This window comes from Sciurus carolinensis, chromosome 1 (genome assembly GCF_902686445.1).
Source record: "Sciurus carolinensis chromosome 1, mSciCar1.2, whole genome shotgun sequence".
In the NCBI taxonomy this organism is placed as follows: Eukaryota; Metazoa; Chordata; class Mammalia; order Rodentia; family Sciuridae; genus Sciurus; species Sciurus carolinensis.
The window spans coordinates 138,038,925-138,057,849 of record NC_062213.1 but is presented as its reverse complement, the minus strand read 5'-3'; the positions used below and the strand labels follow the sequence as shown (position 1 = coordinate 138,057,849).

Below are 18,925 nucleotides of genomic sequence, written 5' to 3'. Positions count from 1 at the left end.
TGTAGAATAGGAGTGATAATACCTGTTTCTTAAGGTTGTTGTCCATGTTTAATGTGATAACAGGTGGAAAACTAAGCATAGTCTTCTAATTTAATAGACACATGTGCCAGGCAGTGTTATATATATTATGAAGTCAGTCCTCACAACAACCTTGTGTTATCATTAGTTTCCCTTTCACAGATAAGGAAATTGAAGCAGAGAGGTTAGGCAATTTGCCCAAGGTCATAGTTAAAAGGAGAAAAATTAGGATTCCAACCCCACCCAAGAGTGCAGAGCCTATTCTTTTAAAGGTCCTGGTCCTGGTGGGGCGGGGGGGAATGGTAAGCTCTGGTTGTATTGCTGCCCCTTTAAAGACAGGACTCTCATCATATCTTCAAATTGGGCAAGGATTAAATAAGACAGTGTAAAAACAAATTATGATAAAACATTTCATGTGTATCCCTTTGAGCTGAGGGATACAATCACAGACAAGCTCCCAGCCAACACTTTCAATTACAAAGCTACCTTAGATTAAGGAGCAGGGAGCTACATGCTGTACTTTATAAACTCCTTACATACCCTTCACTGGATTATTGCTGCAGTATGAGAAACAGTGTGGTTAAATGCACAGGATCCAAAGTCAGACCACCTGGTTTCACACCACAGCTCCACCACTTACAAACTAAGTGATTCTGAACAGAAATCTCCTCTGGGCCTCATTTTCCTCATCTGCAAAAGGGGAATAAAAACAGTCTTTACCTCAAGATTATTATTGTGATCAAACAGTAAATTTAGTTAATAATTTTATTCAATAACCTTTTAAAATAAGCTTATATTTACAAAGGACTTAAAAACAAGGTCTCGGGTACATGGTAAATGCTCAATAAATGTTAGCTATTATTAGCTATTTCACTAACTTTTACAAGTTTTCATATTTTGTTTGGTAACTTAAAAAGGTTGCAGAACAATACCTAACATGAATCCAAAATATATATTATATATATATAAAATCTGCTGGATAAAACTAGAAGTTTGCATGTGAACAGAAAAATGAAAAGGAAAGATCAATTTAGGAGTAAAAAGGGGAGAAACAGGGCAGTACTTTCTGTTTAAGAGAGGACTTTTCTTCTCTTCCACTCTTCTGCCTCCTGCCTAATCTCTCCTCCCTAATCTCAGGGGAAACAGGATTATTTTCTTCCCCATCCCAGGCAGAGTTATCTGTCCTTGAGTACACACCCACCACAGGAGAACACCATGGTAACAGAAGATCTCACGAATGACTATCACTCAAATTAACAAGTGAATTACAACCACCAAAAGAGAACAAGTGGAATGTTAGCCTTTGAATCACCTCTTTAAAATCTCCCCTTTTCCTGCTGATGGGCAGAACCACAGACTCTGGGACGGGAGTCCCCTGTGTTTCTCCTTTGCTAGCAAAGCAATAAACCTTGTTTTTCCTTTTCCTCTAAACTGTGTCGTTATTGGATTGGCATCAGGGACAAGGACTTAGCTTTCAGTAACACTTTCATTCTATTCTTCATGCACATTTACACACACACACACACACACACACAAATGTTATGGATAATTTTTACTTTTGTTCTTTCCAAATTTTTTATAAGTGAATGTGTTTTCATATGAGAAAAAATTATGATAGCAATAGTAAAGACAATTATTGTGATGCTAACCAAAGGCAATGGGGATGAACTATGCCTCTCTCAAACACCAAACCTAATGTTAGAAAGGCGTAAGTAACAAAAATATATTTATTTTCAGATGCATCAATCGACAGTATCTTAACATACATTAGGCAAAAACTGATTGGAAATTATACAAATGTCACAGAGTTATGCAGATAATCAATTATGTACGGGAAAACAACTTTACCAGATGTCTACAAAAATATAATCAATTATATTTTCAGGCATCTATTACCACATTCAGTCAAACAAGTAAGCAAGCATAACTGACAAGGATGTTGTAGATTGTAGCATTATCTGTAATTGCAAAAACTGAAGACAATCTTAATAGGCATCAGAGAAATAGCTAAAACCCAAAGCACATGGAACAGTCAGAAGAAGCCCAACTCTGGGATAATTGAAGAATAAAGTAGATCTGCATGCACAGAATTTAAAAAGTAGTTATGAATTAATGAGAACGGTATGATCACCATTTTTGAAAAAATGAAACTACATATACATTTAAGAGAAAGGTCCAAAAAAGTTACCAATTGTTACAAATATCATTCCTGGGGATCAGATGATGTTTGTAACATAAAGGAGGGGTGGAAAACCAAGACCTTCACTTTATATATCTTTATGTAGCTTGAATGTTTGAGGAACCATGTATAATTCTGTGCAATTTTTAGAGGCGGGGTTTTGAGCAGTTAAATGAGATCCTGTGTGTGAAAGCACTCAGCTCAATCTCACATAGCAGCCCTACTGCCCTTCAGTGGAAATCTCCTAAGGTGAATGGCAAATTCCACCAATCAAGTACACTGCCTGCATGTATTCCACATAATTGCATATATTTGTGAGCAAAGATAATGCAGTTTGCGTGAATGTCCTGTTATCAAAACATGTCTATGGGACTGTCTTTGGGAACACAGGGATCAGAAACACAAAAGTCAACCTTTCCCCAACTGTTGTAAAGAATAAAGTCAGAGTATCAGCAATCCTAGCAAAGATGGACTCTGTCCAAGTTCAATTAACAATCCATCTTGGTAGGAGGAGAGAAGGAGGGTGACTTTTATTTACACCTATAACAACTTCAAAAAAGAATGTTTTTACTCCATTAACCAACCATGAATCAAGCAACTAAGGTGTATTTCTGCTTCAATGGAGCAGTTCATTAAATCATATAAGGTACACACTTAAGAATGTATGCACAACATCTGATATTTTGTTATTCACTGACTTTTCACTGCAAATGTATTCACCTGCTTTGGTCTTGTTTCTCCAACTAAACTGTTAGTTTAGTTTAGTTCAGGGCAACCTCACTTCCAGGAAGCTGCACAGAATATTAAAAGAGCAACAAACCCAGGGTCAGGGTCTAGTTCTCAGCAACACTTCCATCACTAACTGAGCAACCTTAAACTGGTCAAAGTACCTTTGCGTTTCAGTTTCCACATCTGTAAGATTATGAGGTTGAACTAGATGATCTTTAATAAACTGTCCGTTCTACTATGATTTTTACATTTCTCATGAGACCTAATATGGAACTGAGAATAGCTATTTAAATTTTTTCTCCACATTTTTATAACAATATGCATATATTGTCTTCACAATTCAATGTTTAGTAAACAAGATTTCACCTAATTTTAATAAAACAAAATTTATTAAGTACATACCATTTACTTGGAAAAATTGTAAGCATTTTATATGCATTTACTTATTCAATGTTATCATAATCCAAATAGATACTTCCCCCCATTACAGACAAAGAAACTGAAGCCCTAGGAGTTTTCTTTCCCAAGGTCACACAGTAGAATACAACAAAGTTAAGACTCAAACCCTGGTAGTCCAGCACATTTAACCATGACACTCTACTAGCTTTACTGCATGAGAGGAGAGAATGTACCCTACACCAGCTGCTGTTTCTGGATACAGGTACTCTTTCTTCTCTAGCACATCATCCTGATGCTAGATTTCAATCAGACAGACATGATTCAAAATGAATAATCAGAATGTGAACTAAATGTAGAGAAAATATTAAATGTAGCAATTTTTTTTTAAATCTTGACTATAGGGCCCAAATTGCCAGGTTTTTCCAGAATTATCATCCCCCTTCACTTTGTGCTTCCAGAACACTTTGATGACTCTTAAAGAGTGTAGCTCTAACTAATGAAACTCCTTCCACTACTGAGTTCCTAGTCAGCAGGCCTGTCATCATCCTCAATGGATGGTAATGCTTGTGGATGGTTTTCTAAGATGCTGTCTTGTTTTTATATTGTAAGTCCTAAAACTATGGATACAGAGCAGAAAGAATTACGTTGAGGGTGTTAACTTTTTGATAGGAATGCACAACCAAATTACAATAAATTAACAAGACTGACAAACTACAGAGAGAAAGAGCATATACGTCATGGATTTTAAGTATCTATTGGCCACTTTTTAGACTAGATATTTTAAAATCAATTTAGTCATACAAGTCTTTTAGAACAATATTCTGTCAATTTCCTCCAAACAATATTTCCAAAATTAGTTCCATTTTTAGTAGCCCTGGTACGAAAATATTTTTTAGTGTTCACATATGCTAGGAGCTATACAAGTAAGTTTTTAAAAACTTTGCTTTTAATTCCCCTCCCCTTTTTTTTTAAACTACTTTTATAAATATAAAATACAGTAAATGGGAAAATTAATGGTAATGGGCTTGTCTGGCTGACTTAACCAGTGACAATGAGGAAAATGAAAGATAAAAACCACAGAAGTCAGACTGACAACATGCCTAGTAATACAAAGGGGAGGCATTTATTATCTCATATAAAAACCTATCTTTGGTACTGATCAGAAAACATTGTCATTTAGGAAGAATGGAGGAGTAATATTAATAAAATTGCATTTGGGTATATAGTGCAGAACTTACTGAGTTTAGAAATGCCCTCACCATATGTTCAAATGGGGATAAACTCTAGGGCTTGGAGACCAAGAAGTATTTGAGACGATTAAGGAGTCATCTAGTCATCACCCAATCCTTAAATCTGTTCATATTCAAATGACAGCACTTTTATATCAAATAGAAATACTATGTGTTCAATAAATGTAACTTATTTTTCCAGGCATGGTCAGGGAATTTATCAAATCATAACAACCCTATGAAGTAGACAGTAGTATTAACATCCCTCAAAAATAAGACAACCAAGGGACAGGGTTACACTGCTAGTAGTTTGGTGGACAACCAAACATTTGATTCAAGAAAATATGAGAAGGAAAGGAAATGTGAAGCAAGTTAAGAACTGTAGAATTTTGGTTCGGACTACTCTGATTCTTTAACTGGTTACAGTTTCTCTTAAGAACCTTTTTTCTGCTGTTAACCTAAAAGACAATTTATGTCTTTTCTCATCTCAGACTCCTACACTGCTAGAACCTGATGTTTTTATGCTGTATCTTATTTATCTTTGAACCCTAATCCCCAAGTCTTAACAGAAGATACTCAACAAAGGTTTATTGTATGATTATTCAAATAAAAAAGTTTGAATCCTTCAATAAAATATTTTCAAGTCTAATTGCTGTTAAGTTGCTTTCTGATATTAATTGGATTGTCAAAGTTCGGAACACTTTTGTATCATTAAAATTACTAACTTTGGTGGATAGACTCTTCTACAGTAAAAAACAAATATAATTCCCCTAAACAAAACCTTTTAGTTTCCCTATCACCTACTGGTCAAAGTTCATAGCACCATTCTTGAACGTTACCACAAAGGGGACCCACCTAAGGCTAACCAAACCACCTGTAATTCTTCAACCATATATTGTTGTAAAGTGCCCCAGATGCTTAGTAAACGTCCCCTTCAGTGAAGGTTCAGCTGAAATTCTCTGAAGTGTTCCACATCAGCATTTTTTTTTCTCCTCTACTACTCATCCTTTCATCCTCAAGTCTGGCAAATAACAGCTTAATAAGTGTTTAATGCTTTTGAAATAATGATTAAAGCATGATTTGGTAAATCTGCTCGTATTACACAAAATATTGGCCCACCATCAAAAGGCATTACTCTAGGCTGTTTTCCATTACTAGTAAGAATGGGTATTTCACTATTCTATCTTAGCTCATAAATTCACAAAGATAGCTTGTACCTTCATTATCAGCTAAGCATAACATTACTAAAGACACAAAACAGTTCTACATAGTACCAAAACCTCTTCTGTGTCATAAGCAATTGATCACAACAATAAAGCATGTTCACAACCATTATAAAAGTTATAGAAAAATATCACTTTTTTGTTTTTTTTAAGATGGGTTTCAATATTACCCAGGTTGGTTTCAAACTCCTAGACTCAAACCATCTTCCTGCCTCAGTCTCCCCAGTAGCTAGGATTATGCCTGTGTAACACCACACCCTCCAATTTAAATCATGTGAGATGAATTAAAATCACACAAAACTGAGGTAACATTTTTTTGGCTTTTTATCCGAGAGTACTCAAATGTCTACTTTTTAAAAACCTGTGTCACAGTCAGCTTTGGTCAAAGAACAGACTTTGTCAAGTTTTAGGACAGTCAAGTACATAATCTGACTTTGTGTAGGATTTACGACCTCTGTGAAACACTCTGAACAGTTAACATTTTAGTTCCCTTATATATCTGCCTCAGCATGTTTAGAACATAATGTGCTTAACAAGCCCTGTCACAAGGCGCAATGTGTGATGAGGAGATCTTCACATTTCATCCTAGAATAACCGGTCTTTGCAGTTATCTTCAAGCTGCTTCACCCACGTTCTTTAATCCTAGGGCTTTATTATCTTCACTGTACAGATGGGGAAAGAGAAGGAAAGGAAGGGTATAAAATGACTTTGCTTTAGGAGTCCAGGTAGTCATGAGAAAAGCCTTCCTTGTAACTGTATTAGTTCCTACTCATATTCTCAAAGAAACATCTTGTTTGAGAAACTTTCATTGATAGCAGCTACAACAGTATTAAATTAGGTATCAAATTTTCTTATTTGTTTAGTTTGAATGAACAAATAACATACGCTTCCTAGGTCTATGATAGCTCTAGAATGAGAAATTTGATGTATTGTTTTGTGGATGGATCCAAGTTCATAAATCTACCTCTTAACTTTCCAATTTCAAAACAGCTTGATCTAAACTTTAAAGGCATTTCATTTCTCTCCAGAGCACTAACACTTCTCAAATTTTATTGTGTCCTAAATGTGTCAAATTATCCAGACCTTTCTAGTTCACGATCAAGTTATAAAGCTGCCAGCATTTTCTTCCCCTGTCCCTCCTCATATCCACCATTCATAATCAAACCTGGACCTAAACTCTGATGTGAGTGGGTAGGGGATCCCAGCAGTTTCAAAGTCCAAGAAGCCCTCATCCTTAGGCTTCTAAACCACTCTCCCAGGAGCGTCCCTCCAAATCTCCAATCCATTATATAACAGAAAAATCTCATTCCTATCATTCAAAAAAAAAAAAAAACTGTATCAGGGTTGCTAGCAGTGAGTTTGGCATTAACAACTATGGACCATGGAATGGAGTATTAATATAAAAATTCCTGTGAGTGTGCTGACAGCAAATTATTCAGCAGATGCTACTTTCTGGGCCCAAGTGACTTGCATAACCAGGCGACTAGCACAGGCTCTAAGAGGTGCAGGGAGCTCACAATTTGTTTTACTGTACTTTACTGGAAAATTCTAAGCCAAAATATCTCTCAAACATGCCTCCCTCTTTGATGATGTAAACTCTTCCCCGAGACCTTCAACTATATCTCTACCGGGGTGCTTTTCCTCTGCAGGAGCCACTGGCCACCCAATAACTCATTTTAACGACTGCCTCTTGCGGCTGGCACTGACAAATCAGTAAAGCCCGCATGCCCCACCGCCTCTAAGAAGCCACTGCAGCCCCAAATTGGCCAACCCCTCCTCCCCCACGTCTCTGCATCGCTCGTCATCCCCTGCGAGGCGCCACCCTAGCTCCATCCCAGGGAGGGTTTGGGGCACCCTGGGCCGGAGCCCTCTCGTGGGCGCAACGCTCAACCGCCAGCAGCGACGATCCCGGAGCTGGCACCTACCTCCTGCTCCAGACGCGGCGAGGGCCAACACTCGCCAGCACCCTCCAACGGCCCCAACGGCCGCCGAGCTTCTTGCCGAGAAGCAGGGCGCCGAGCAAGGTGCCAGTGCACACCTCCACGCCCGCCCGCCCGCCCCCACCCAGCCCCGCCTGACCCCAGCCCCACCGACCCCAGCGCCCCCTGCCGGGCCGGGCACGTCACAATCCCGCCGGGGGGCGAGCTGCTCACCGTCACGGCCCCCGGGAGCGGCGGGGAGTCACCGCTCGCGGCGTCCTAGCGCGGCTCCCGCAGCCCCGCGGGCCCGCACAGGCGCGGCGGGACGCAGCGCCTCGCGCCGGCCGCCCCTCCTCCGCCGCGGGCTCCCGCCTTCCCCGCCCCTGACCGGGCTGCGCTCCGCCCCTCGCGGCCGCCTCCCAGCCCCGGCAGGTTCGCGAGGTTCCCACCCCGCCCCCGCGCGCCGGCGCCGCAGGCCTGGCCGCCGCCCATTGGCTCCGCTAGTTGCTAGGCGATGAACAACCGCAGCCTGCATTGGTCGGGTGGGGGCCCCGAGCCGCCTCCTCACCTCCAAAAAAACCCAGAGAAAAAGAAAACCTTATCCCTGGAGCCCGAGCACTCTGCGGGCGCAGCTGCGGCCGCGGCACCTGTTACGCCCCGCGATTCACCCGGCTGGCCCTGCTCCCCGCCCCCTCCTCGCACCCGCTGCTCTCGGGCCCGGGGCTCGGTGGGGGCAGGGGTCTGGCTGCTTTAGAGCATGTTCTCTCAGTCCCCGCGGAGTCCCAGCACCATTCTAGGAGAAAAGTGAAGCTCTGCGAAGAGCCACGTGCGTTTTCCAAAGTGGAAGAATAAACCAAACAACACTGGGCATCCAGAATTAGGTCAGGCCCCAGGGAAGGGAGGTTCAAGCCTTGGAAATCGTAGATGCAAACAAACCAACCGTTAGAAAGGTACAGGTAAAATTAGGGCAAAGAAGCAGACCTAGGGAAAAAACAACAGACAAAAGGAAGATCGTAAGAAATGGCACTGGTGTACTAAAGTTTATCCAAAAATGCCCCACACCCACTCTGCAAAATATGTGCAAAGGAAATGTATGACTGCTGCACGTGGTCAGCGTCAGGCTGGCTCCTCCCCAGTACCTTGACAACCTAAAATTCCCCTGATAGGGAATGAAAAAAGACGCAATAATCGCAGATATGTGCGTTGGGTTGTAAACACAAAGGTGAACTTTGGTGTGTGTGTGTGTGTGTGTGTGTGTGTGTGTAGCCAAGAGAAGAAAAATAGTTTTGGAGTTTTGAGGAGGTACCTGAGGGCACCTTGAAACGAAAATAGGATGAGAGCAGAATAAGAAATACTAACACTGAAAAACAAAACACACACATATCCCCAGTCTTAAAGAATGATCAAGGTGAGAAAATGAACGGACCACGATGACAACCTCAGAGCCCAAGGAAATTCTCATTTTTGCCTTGGGCCTAAGTGGAAGCCTCCTAACTGCTGTTGAGCACAGGTTATTGACTGCCAAAAGCCTAGGTAGGGCCCATCTTTGTAGGGTCGCTTTTAGATCAGAATCCGGGCTAGGAGAAACCGATTACTGCAACTGATTTAATAACTTGTTCCCTAACTCAGACTGATGGAGGTTAGGGGTTCCCTCCGAGAGGTTTTGAAATTTCAAATGTCCACTCTTCAAAATACCACACTTCTTCCATCTCAAGAAGCAACCTAATGTGACAGTTTTTCAAATACCTCTTAGGGCTTCATTTTGACCATTTCACCACCTCCCAATCAAAAAAAGAGCTCACCTCCTGACTAGCTAGAAGATGAATCAGTTCAATAAGCAAGGTCTGGGCAGAACCTGTTGTGACCTCACCAAATATTATTGTTGGTAATATTTGAAGAAGTTTTGGGTCAGGCTGAGGTGAACGCTGCAAAATTGACCTTGCCCAGGGATGAATCAGGCCTATATGAATAAACCAGAGGTTTTCAATCTTTTGGTCTCTGGACTCCTTTCCATGAATAAAGTGCTTTTCTTTATGCAGTTTCTATCTATCAATATTTGTCATATTAGAAACTCAAACAATTTTAAAATATTTATTTTTTAAAGAAGAATAAAAAAGTCAACATATATAACACATTTTAAGGAAAAATAACCAATTTTCAAAAAAAATAGTAAAAAGAATGGCATTACTTTAACACTTTGCATATGAGTTTAGCTTCTGTCTTAATAGAAGTCATTCGGATCTTCATACTTGCTTCTGCATTCAATGATTGCACTATTTCTAGGAAGGTCTGGAAAACTTCATTGTGCACCGTTAAGAGAGTGAAAATTGCAAAAAAAAATCTTAGTATTATATTAAAATATAACTCTCTGAAAGGGTCTTAGGGACCCCCTCCCCAGGGTTCCACAAATCATCCTTTCAGGATCACTGATCTAAACCTGTCTAGGTACCTTATCCCTCTTTGTCGGGGAGTGGTTAAGGGACTAAGCATGTGACTTATCAGTACATAATTGGAAATGAGGGACTGAGGAGCTTCAGGGGATGGATTTTATCCTTCAAGTGCATAACAAGAAGTCTATTCCTCACTTCTTGTCTTTGTCATCCTCCAGTGAGCAAGACATGTTTGGAGAGTCACAGTGGCACATCTTGTGACCATGAGAGAAAAGCAAGAAAAACCGAAAAGGCACCAGAGCCCAGATTTCACTGAGTACTAAATTAACCTTCCCTGGCTCTGTGTATGTCATATTGCTCATCATGTGAAATAGTAATGAACTGTTGCTTAAGCCTTTTTGGGTCAGGTATTCAGTTATTTTCCACTAAGAAGATCCTGACTTCTATACAGGACAAAATAATTAATGTTGCAGCCTGAAAGTAGTCTAGGGACACTTTAAGCCAAAATCTGGAAGAAATTGAGCTTGATAGAAAGAAATTGGCTATGATAAGGAATGATAAAGAACAAAGATCAGATCTGGAATTTAAAAGAAAAAACATAAAAAACTTTAATTTGTTTCCTTTCCTATTTTTAGCAAAATTAAGGGGATATGTCTATGAAATGTTACTGTTTTCCATAACACATGAAAACTTTCATTCTTGCTCCTTTAGTCTATTTACATCAAAGTAGTCAGAGAAATTCTTTGAAAACACAGTCATATCATATCATTTCTCTGCTTTGACTTTCCTCACTCAATGGTAAAGCCAAAATTCTTACCATAGCTACTTAGTTGCTTATAATCTGCCCTCCATCTCCTTAGCTCTCTGACCATATGTTCTTCACCTTTATCAACTAATAATTTAACTAACTAGTAGCCACCTTATTGTTCCTCAACCTTGCCAGGCACGTTCCCTTGCGTTGACTATTCTCTATGTTTGAATGGTCTTTTCATTAGCATTTGTATATTTCCTCTTTGAGGTCTGCTTAACTGTCATCATCTTTGTAAGACCCAATCTGACATTATTGAAAAGGGGGACCCCCTTCAGCTCTCCAAATCTCTCTTATTTTGCTCTTATGTAATCTTTAACTATAATTTATAATTTACTTATTTTGAATGCTTGTTTGGCCCGTTTCCGCTAGCAGGAAGAGATTTTGTCTGCTCTGTTCATTAATATATTCTCAGTGCCTAAAACAGGTACTGATACTTTGTGATTTGTGAATAATTACTTGAGGACTAATTTATAACTTCAAATGATTGTTTTTTAACATTTCAAAGTAAGCACATTAGCAGACCGCATAGGTATTCCACTGATGCTACTCAAAATGTATCATGTCTGTAAGAAATTCATTTGTTGAAAATAATTATTTCCTTGAAAATAAGTGATTTTCAGGTAATCCAAAAGTCATTCAGAACCAAATCCAGTGACTATATTCTAGAACCAAAAGTTAATATGCTAAGTCTGTGTTTTTCCTGATAAGATACTGCATCAAGGTGGGTAGGAAAAAAACAAGATGTATTTGATTGTCTGGGAGGCAGTAAACTGACTCTGAATATAATTTCAAAGAGGAATTCTAAAAAAAAAAAAAAAAAAATCAACCAGCAACCAGTTGTTTTTGCTTTTTTAAAAATAACATATATAATATACAGTTCTTTTTTTTTTTTTTTTTTTGTCACCAGGACCTGAACCCAGATGCACTTAACCATTAAGCCACATCTGCAGCCCATTTTTGTATTTTATTAGAGACAGGGTCTTTCTGAGTTGCTTAGGGCTTCTCTAAGTTGCTGAGACAGGCTTTGAACTCATGATCCTCCTGCCTCAGCCTCCCAAGTCACCGGGATTACAGGCATGTGCTGCCGTGCCTGTCAATATATACATTTCTATGTTTGTGTTTGTGCGTGAATGAAGTCTGTGTGCAGACTTCCATTTCTGCCACCACTACATCAGAGTCATCTTTCAAAAATAGAAATCAGTTGCCTTTCATCCTCAATTTAAAAACTTCATTGGCCTATCATTGTATTTAGTAAGAAATTGAACTTCTTACTCAGTCTTAACTAGCATGATCAGATCTCTCCAAACTCTCATTCAGCACAGAAAGTGTCAGCCATAGGGTTGCCCCTTTAAACTCCCCTGGTCTTTGAACTTACCATTCAGTCTTTGAGCTTTCTGTCACAATGACAAAATACTGAGATAGTCAACTCAAAAGGAGAAAAGGTTTATTTTGGCTCCCAGATTCAGAGGTTACATCTGTGGTTGGTTGACCTGTTGCTTTGGGGCCTGTGGCAAAACAGCGTACCATAGGGAGCACATGGTGGAGCAAATCTGCTCACTTCATGGTAGCGAGGAAGCAAAGAGTGTTCCCAGTGACTCTATGTATTTCCTCTAGGCTTCACCTCCTAAAATTGTACCCACTCCCAATAGTGTCATGGGCTGGGGACCAAGTCTTTAACACATGAACTTTGAAGAGGATATTTCAAATCCATCCTATAGTAGTGGTCTTCCTGTAAGGCTCTTCCCACAAAGCTTCAAGACTGTGATTCTTTTCATCATCCAGATCCTGCCTCCATATACAAAGCAATCTTCTCAGGATCGGTTTTATGTGTTTCTTGGCTTGTGTTCTGCCCCCTAGCACTAAAACATAAGTCCCATGAAGGCAGGGACTGTCTTCTGTGGCCCCAGATGCTGCATGCCTACACTGGAAGGGTTGCTAACCAAGCAGTTCATAGTGAGACTTAGAGAGAGGCAGAAAGGAGAGAAGGAACATTGACTTTACATCTTACTAACTTCTGCTATATATGAATTTTTGTAAGTGTGCATTATTGTGATTTTAAAATATTTTAATTCTGTTGAAATAAATAACTTCACCCCCTCCCTATTCTATTCATATGTCTTCCTTAGAAACAAGTATTTCAAATACCCTAGCAAGTATTCTGGCTGCCCAGCCTTTAGCATGCATATTCAGATCTGGATAATAATGGGCCAACTCATAAAGGCTTTCTGCTGTAATGCATACCATCTGGGTTATTTCAATAGCAGCAATAGTTTCTGGATCTATCAAAGTACATTTCTTATTAGGGCCTGTGTGCTGTAACAGATGAGAATATGGGCTGAATCACTTCTGCTTAATGGTCCTGCTTTCATTACTTCTGTATTCTGTCCAGGATTACATTTTCAGGGATAACAGAGAAGATAAACTAAATTTTTCTAGATTCTGAGCTAGACACTTTTGTATCTATGGGCTTTTTTTTTTTTTTTTTTTTTTTTTTTGCACAATCAATTTAAAACTGTAATTCACTGCAAAACAGTATGGGAGAGAGCTCAGGGGCCAAAGATCAGGAAGTACTCTGTGATGGAGAAAAAACTGGAGCAAGACCTGGGACAGTCTTCACTCTGCAAAATAGGCAATAGTTCTATGAATTTAAAAAGTCAACAAGACCCTCCACCCCCCGCCACTAGAGCCCACTCACCTCCAGATCAGACCACCAGCTCTGCTTTCTGACTTGTAAAACTTAATGGGGTTTGGTTGCTCTGCTAAGAAAATTTCTTCATTATGCCGTATTTCCAAAAGTGATTCATTTCAAGCCAATTCCTTTGGATTTGGGCCAATATCAGTAGTAGTTAAAATGACAATGTGTGCTGCCTACAAAGTGCCAGCTGAGTTTGCAAGAAAAACAGACCACTGCTGTTCATAGTTCTATTTATTTCCATCCAGGTGAAAACCCCAGAAAAGCAAACTCTCCTCCTTTCTTCCTCCCACTGCACCACTCTGTCACACTCAACCAGATCAGCAGACTAATGACTGGTGTTCCATTCTTCTGGGTGTTCTTAGTGTTTTAGATTTTGTCTGGTCTGCTGAGTGTTTTACCCTATGAGTTATTTTCATTTAGGGTAAGAACACCTGCAGAATTTTATCAAGCACTAATAATTTGGTTCCCAACTTTTCATTTGTCCCAAAATTCATTTATTAATTTTAAAATGTGCCATGTAAAACTTGATTATACATAAATCACTCCATCAGTTAATGAGGTACTATCATAGAAAAGTGGTCAGGTATCAACTAGAGTAGATCTCAAGTGGTTTTTCTAAGAGATAAGCATACCACCTTCAGTAAATGCAGTGTGCACACATGCAAAATGTACACATGCATGCACACACACATGTGTGTATGATAGTAATCATTTTAAGCATTCAGGAGGACTATTCAAGTTATGATATAACACTTCAACCAGGTTAATTCAAGTTCTTCACAGAAACTCATCTTTAGAGTGTAATCAAAAGAAGTTGATTGTTAGCATGTGAAAAGGGAGAAAGAGACTCTGAGGGAACAGGTAAACAAAAAGAAAAGAGAGTGAGAAAAGTAAAGAAATAAAAACTTAAAATTTTTTAATAAGGAGAAAAAAGAAAATCTACACTATAATAGTCATTTAGTATTCAAACCTCCCAGTCTTCAGTGGCCTGATGTATGAGAGGTACCTGACAATGAGCTTCAAGTCTCCAGCAGGAGTCTCAGGATGGGATTTGCCCCACCTAAAGATGGGAGATACAGCTTCCAGGATTATCCAAGATGGCAGCTCTGACTTCCAAATGTGTTGGCAAATGGGGAGCTTCAGCTCAGGTTGTAGGTGAGGTCGGCTGGAGGTCCTGGAGGCAGGGTGCAGTTGGTCAGGCAGGGGTCCTGGAGGTGGGGTGTGGTCAGTCTGGTTGCGGGATCCTGGAGGCCAGGTGCAGTCAGTTGGTCTGGGGGGCCTGGTGGCAGGGAGCAGTCTGTCGATGTGAGGGCCCCAGAGGCAGGGAGTGATTGGTTGGGCTGAGGGATCCTGGAGACAGGGCTCAGTCATCTGGCCAGGGGTCCTATGGGGCCTGGCTGTTGTCTCAAAATGGTGGCAGCCACATGTAACCAAACCTGCAGGTACTGTGACAGTGAACTTCCAGACAACAGCAGGCAGCTGGCGCTCCACTGGCGGTCTGCGGTCAGTTTGCTGCCTGCTGTTGGATGATGGGGAGGTGAACCTCAGGCGGTGGGTGATGGGTAGGTGAAGGGTAGGTGAAAGCCAGGCAATGGACAGGTAAGAGGCAGGCAAATGGTGGATGATAGGCGCTTGACAGTGAGCAATCTGCACTCAAAAGGGTGTCAATATACTGGCAGACTGCAGGTGATCGCAGTAGACAAATGGGGTAAACAGCAGGGGATCGATAAGCAGCAAAAACTGCCTCACCAAGAAACAGATATCCTCTGCTCGAAACCAGAGTTACGGAGTGACAAGGAATGCAGCCTCCCTCTAGTTCACCATCTTGGATCTCTGAAACTTATCTTTACTATCTAATTATGCCAAGTATATTATGACTGCTTGTTTTGAGACAGCTTCACCCTATGTTGCCCAGGCTGGCCTTGAACTCCTGGCCCCAAGTGATCCTTCTGTATCACTTCACTAGTAGCTGGGACTACATGGTGTATACCACCATGCCTGGTCTATAACATTTTATAGTTTAACTGAAATCTTGTGGTGTTTTGTCACACAGCCTACAATCTACCACTCTCGGCACACATCCAGCGTGGGCGAGGGGAAGGATTCCTGTCAGAGGGATGGGCCAGCTGTAAATTAATCGCTGAGAAATTTATTTAATAGGAAAAAACCACAAGAGTCAATAATCTCTTTTGAATCAGGGGGCGTGAGGGATTGAGCCATGCTAGGATCCGGCTCTAACAAAGATGGAAGAGTCCACCTTTCCTTTATTTATAGCTGTACAGGTAAAAGGGGGACCAGGAGGAGCTTCTTCCATGAGAAACAAGTTGGGGTGGAGTTAAGCAAGACATTTTGCTCTAGTGGTCATCCCATAGGACCTAAAAATTGTGGTAGTGAGTCACTGCACAGAAACCACATACTCCAGGTAATCTGGAACAATCTCTCAGTGATTGCCAGTTCCTGGGAGCCAGATTTCTGTGTCTGATAGCTCACCAAGCCTGGTTTTATTTGTTGGTCATGGATGACTTCCCGCATACCACTTTTTAAAAAGTCACCACTGAACATGCGTACTCTCAGGTCTCTTCTTCAACCAGCTTGTTTTTGCCCAATCCCACTCTTCCCTTCGAGCACATGCACACATTTATACACACTTATGTAAACTCACAGTCACACAAAGGCATACATACAAAACTAATCTTGCCAATTCCAGTGGCCTCTAAACATTTCTTGTGTAGAGCAATTTAGCTCATTCTACTCTTAAACTTCAAATTTAGGCTCAAATCTTTGCTCAGCCAACAAAGGACCTTCCAAGGAAGTGGGGAACTATAAATAACACAAAATGTTTTTCATTTATACTGAAATCTGTTTTAAAATCACAGAGTAAAAAGATCCAGCATTAACTTGAAAATTCAAACTGACTTAATTCTGTACCTAAGCATTCTTTTATTTCATAGAGTCCTATTCTCCCTTTTCCTTAAAATGGACCTTGATGATTTAATGAATATTTATTAAATGATTATGACATACCAAGCATTGAAAAATATGAGGTAAGAAAAGTTCTCTGTCTACAACAGCAACTAAAGAATCTCCAAAGAAGACAGAATAATGAACAGTGTGAGTATTATAAGAAGTAGAGCTTTCCATAGGCATTTGAGTAAGATTGCCTGGGCTGACATCTTGGCTCAGGCTCCTGGGTCCATGTTGATACCTGTGAGCTCCGAAACCAACCTGGAAATACTTTCCTCTGGCCATTTTGTTAAGTAAACAACAAATGCCTTGTATTCTAAGCCACTATTAGGTTGCTATTACTTTATCCAAAAGCACCCTATCTGATAGTTCCATGAAGAAAAGACTCTCATGAAGTGACCTGAGGTGGTGGTATTTCATTTTATTGGTACAAATATCAAATGTCACAAGTGGAAATAGTCAAGTGAGAAAAAACATCAATGAGAAATGCAATATAGGACTTATTTGTAAAGCACTAATTGAATGGAATAATTAAGCAGGAAAAATATGGGACTTATGTTAGAGAGCTTTCCATCACTGTCACAAAGTACTTGAGATAATTTAAAGGAAGGAAAGATTTATTTTGGCTCATGGTCTCAGAGGTTTCAGTCCATGGTTGTTGGTTCTGTTGTTTCTGGGCCTATGGTAAGGCAGATGGCATGGTGGGGAGTGTGTGATGGAGCAAAGCCGCTCACCTCATCGTGGACAGGAAAGAGGGAGAGAGAGAGAAGGAGGGAGGACCCTCGGTCTGGTCCCAATATCCCCTTCAAGGGCATGCCCTAGTGACCCGGCTTCCTTCACCTCCACCCCACCTCTTAAAGACTCTACCACTTCCCAATAGCACCATCATCTGCAGACCAAGCCTTCAACTTTTGAACCTTTGGGGGACATTTAAGATTCTAAATACAAAACTGTGTTTTGTATTTAGAAATATGTACCTAAGGTATGCATGTTTTTCTGAATCATACTTTCTTTCCTTACTATTTTAATTAGGCCAGAAAAGTTAGAGCATATTGAGAAGTACAACTTTTCACAAAATTATCACTGTTCCGAAAATTTCAGGCCACAAGACTAAGTTTTCTTGCTAGTATTTGCTCTATGTATTAGATATTTGCCAGGAAAAATAATATGTAAATAATGGTTTTATAAATCAAACCATATTCTCAATGTACTAGTTAGTGAAGTTAGATGTTTAAAACATGATAAATCTTTGTGTATGATGAATGACATCTTTGTAGAATAAATAATCTTTTTATCATTTGTCTATTCTAAAGGATCCTAATTTAATATCATAGATTTCCTCAAAAGAAAATGTTTTTCATTTATACTGAAATGTTTTTCATTTATACTTAGTTTTAGCTATCATCATTTAAAACTCAGATTTCTGTGAGGTGACTTTGGTGAAGTTTTCTGTAGTATGAATCACACTACAGAAGGCTAAGCTATTGCAATCAACCAACCAGTTTGTATCTTTTTATTCTGCAATTGGCAATTCAATTTTATCTTATTTATAGATCTCCATTTGATTTTATCACTTATATTTCACTTGGCAAATTTCTTTTTCTACTTTCTCAGTGAAGAAGAAATCTGGAGGCTTGATACTGGATGGATTTTACTTCCTTTGTAAACTTCTGTCAATGATGTCAACAAAACATTGCTCAAACTGAAGTATAATGGAGTAGTATCTGCTTTTTTATACTGAATAAAACACCCACATACACTTTCAGGTCTGTCAAACTTCGATACCAATTAAAATACAGTTATGATTTAAAGTAACAGCTTTAGACTTAATATCATATAAGAGTCTGCCTGTCCCTTTAAAAAGGAAAGCAATTGCATTTTGGTTGCTGGGCTCTCTTGGAGTTATTTTATCTTAGCAGCTGTTCCTGAAGCCAACAGTATTCAGATGAGGGTTTTCAAGCTCTTTGTTGTGTTTTTCAACTTTTGTATGCTATCAAACACAGAACCCAAATTTAAAATGATGTGTGGGGGTGAGGACATTAAAAATACTGGAGAAATAAACTAATATCATGAAAACCCCTCTAACTTTCATTTAACAAAGATAAAAACTCTTGAACATGATCTGCCTGAAGCCCCATTTACAGTAGTAAGGCAAAACCCCTGAATCTCTAAGCTAAAAGTTGGATGATATATTTAGTAATAAGTATGTGGGGGGTGGGAGGAAGTATCCTAAATGGAAATAATGGAAATTTCTGAGGCTATAAAAGGTAGAGGAAAGAGCACATGAACCCTTCTTGCCCCTCTGGAAATAAGCATCCTGTGAATTTTGCTAAACATGCTACTTTTGATCTAGGAAGAATAAGCTTACA

The 18,925-nt window shown here is 39.8% G+C and overlaps 1 protein-coding gene across 7 annotated transcripts in view; it reads right to left on the bottom strand.

The window, feature by feature from the left end:
- Ssx2ip (SSX family member 2 interacting protein) overlaps positions 1-8,072 on the bottom strand; it is a 45,906-nt gene extending 37,834 nt beyond the window's left edge. For 5 of the 7 annotated variants that reach the window (XM_047518799.1, XM_047518822.1, XM_047518831.1 and 2 more), the window contains exon 1: positions 7,931-8,072. The gene's annotated coding sequence lies outside the window, so the exon portion shown is untranslated. Of the gene's footprint in view, positions 1-558; positions 709-7,702; positions 7,720-7,930 lie in introns of those variants that run through there. The other 2 variants (XM_047518808.1, XM_047518816.1) reach the window with 2 other exon arrangements.
- Between the last annotated feature and the right edge of the window lie 10,853 nt (positions 8,073-18,925).